This window comes from Piliocolobus tephrosceles, chromosome 9, assembly GCF_002776525.5.
Source record: "Piliocolobus tephrosceles isolate RC106 chromosome 9, ASM277652v3, whole genome shotgun sequence".
Classification (NCBI taxonomy): Eukaryota; Metazoa; Chordata; class Mammalia; order Primates; family Cercopithecidae; genus Piliocolobus; species Piliocolobus tephrosceles.
In genome coordinates this window covers 60,992,701-60,995,753 of record NC_045442.1, presented here as the reverse complement: position 1 = coordinate 60,995,753, position 3,053 = coordinate 60,992,701, and positions in this window count along the sequence as shown.

Below are 3,053 nucleotides of genomic sequence, written 5' to 3'. Positions count from 1 at the left end.
GAAACTGTTGTGGGGCTTGGGGAAGAGAAGCAAAGCCCAATGTCCATATGTTAATAATCTCTGCAGCCACTGTTCAGAGGACACATGGAAGGGCCAAGAATGAACCAAAGCAGACAGGCCAGTGGTCCCCAAGTCACGCAGCGGGGAGCAGCTGGTGACCCAGAATGAAGTGGCAGCAAGGAAACGGGCAAACTGGAAAGGACGCTGAAGGTAGTCCGGCCAGGCTGAGTGATGCATGGAATGGGTGAGGGAAGAGCAGGCCAGCGGCGACCCTCAGTCACCTTCCTCAAGGGTGCGTCGAGATCAAGGAGCCAAGAGTCATCAGCCCAGGAGACATGGAAAAGCGCTGGGAGTGCTCCGCGCTCATTCCTTACGTTCGAAGGCCGAGTGCGGCTCCTTACTGCTGACCCTGAGCCTGCTCTGGAGCCAGAGGTCTGGCTCTGTTCACTGATCACACAGGCTCTCAGTAAATACTTGCTGAGTCTACAGAACAAGAACATAAACTTTGATGATTTCACTGCACATACTGTTGACAAGAAAATGCCAACGATCCACATAAAACAGATGTACAAAACACACGGCCAATAAACACTCCCTACAAAGGCTTCTGGGAGCAGAGCTGATGGAGACCTGTGGCCTGCTCTGTATCTGGACTGGAATGCGCCGGTAGGATTTTCCACCCAGCAGACTGGTGGGGTTGGGGTAATGTTAAAAACGCACATTTTAAGTTCATGATCATGTGTCTTCTGATATGAGAAACTTATTTTCTCCATTGTCAGTAAAGAAAAATGTAGAAGATCAAGATTAAGACATATAATCTTTCAGAGGACTAACATAATGAAACTGAATCAACATTTACTAAACATTTTGAGATGTTTGACAGGTGTCTATTAAAGGAAAAAATAAAAAGCAGCATCCTAAGTACAGTTAAAATTAGTTTGGAACATGCTGAGTCAAACGGGTTTCTTCACAGAGCTGAGCAACCTGACATGTTTCTCAACAAACAAAAGGGGAAGGTGGCCAGCCACATCTCCAGCTTCACTTAACCCCAAACCCTGTGTCTTGAAATCACCAATAACATCTCTCAGAAAAAAAACCAGCCTGGGAAATGTTTGCCTGTTCATTAAATAACACAGCACTACATCTAAGAGTAACAAAAAATATAAAACCAGTTACTTCTCATTAATCACACTGTACAAGAGAAAACACTAACAAATGAAATACAATATCCAGGCCGGGCATGGTGGTTCACGCCTGTAATCCCAGCACTTTAGGAGGCCGAGGCAGGCGGATCACAAGGTCAGGAGATCAAGACCATCCTGGTGAAATCCCATCTCTACTAAAAATACAAAAATTTAGCCGGGAGTGGTGGCGGCGCCCGCAGTCCCAGCTACTCAGGAAGCCGAGGCAGGAGAAATGTCTTGAGCCCAGGAGGCGGAGCTTGCAGTGAGCCGAGATCGTGCCACTGCACTCCAGCCTGGGCAACAGAGCAAGACTCCACCTATAAAACAAACAAACAAACAAACAAAAAACGAAATACAGTATCCAATATTAAAGACAAATAGACAAATAAATGAGAAATCTGTAATTTGAATACATTATTCTACAAAGGATTCAGGTTTCCATGTATTATCTGCATAGGGAGCTATGAACTGACGTGCTAACCACTGAAGCACCCACGACATGTTACTAGCTCTGTTTATCACAGGCTGCTCTGCAAAACTCAAGTCTAAATATTTAACTTTTCACCTTTAGAAAGAGTCTATAACATGTTTCCATAAGGACCTTGAGAAACATAACATAAGCACAGTGTTAATGGAAAAATCAAACTCTCTAAAATATTTTAAAGGGGTTTATTCTGAGTGGCCATGGCCTAGGGAACAGTCTGGAGAGTGGTCCCCAGATGGCCGGGTTACAGTTTGGTTTTGTGCATTTTACAGAGACAGGAGTGACGGGCAAAGACATACATCAGTCCATGGAGGATGATGTTGGTTTGGCCCAAAAAGGTGGGGCATCTCAAAGAGAAGGAGGGCATAAGTCATAAATGGGTTTTAGGGATTCTTTACTTGACAATTGGTTGAGAAAGTTGAGCTACTGTCTAAAGACCTGAAGTCAGTGGGAAAGAAGGAGTGAGTCAAGATAAGGGGGTGTGGGGCCGAGGCCCTTGTTACATAAAGGAAACCTCACAGGTGGCAGCCCTTGGAGGGAAGAGATGGTGAATGTCTCTTTTCACACTTTAAAAGTGTCAGGCTCTCAGTTCATCGCTCCTAGATCTGGGAAAGGCTGAGAAAGGCAGGCCTGGCTGCATGAATAGATTCTCTACAGATGCAAATTTCCCCCAAAAAGACAGCTTTGCAGTACCATTTCAAAATATGTCAAAGCAACATATTTTGCAGTAAAATACTTTGATTTTCTTCAGGGTCTGCTATCTGTCATGGATGCTATAGCAGAGTCAGGTTGGAAAGTAAGCTACGTTATACCTGTTTAAGGAGCCCTTATGGTTGGTGAGGAGTGACTTCACCCTTGCTTTGCGTGACCTTAGGTTTTGTTCATAATTTGGAATCTTATGGCCACAGAGAGTCTGTTCTGTCGGTCTCAGGATCTCCATTTTAACCTAACACCGGTCAGCGGTGCCTAAACTCCAAAAGGGAGTGGGCATAACAAGGCATGTCTGACCTTCCTTCCTGTCATGGCCGGGAATTTCATTTTTAAGGTTTTTCTAGGGTCCCGTTGGCCAAGAGGGAAGTGCTCAGTCAGTAGGGAGACTTAGGATTTTAGTTTTAGTTTACAACCCTATACAGAAACACCCCACACACTCACGCAAGAGGGAGAGGGTAGAACCAGGCGTGTCTGATCTCCCTTCCATTCCGGCCAATAATTCTGTTTTTTGGGTTTCTCTGGGGGCCCTTTGGCCAAAAGGGGGTCCAGTCAGTCAGCTGTGGGCGGGGAGGAGGCTTAGAATTTTATTTTAGATTTACAACAGCTAGAACTTCAGAAATAGTTTTAAACATTTACATTATCTTCAACATCTTACTTTTACTATTTGCAAAGAG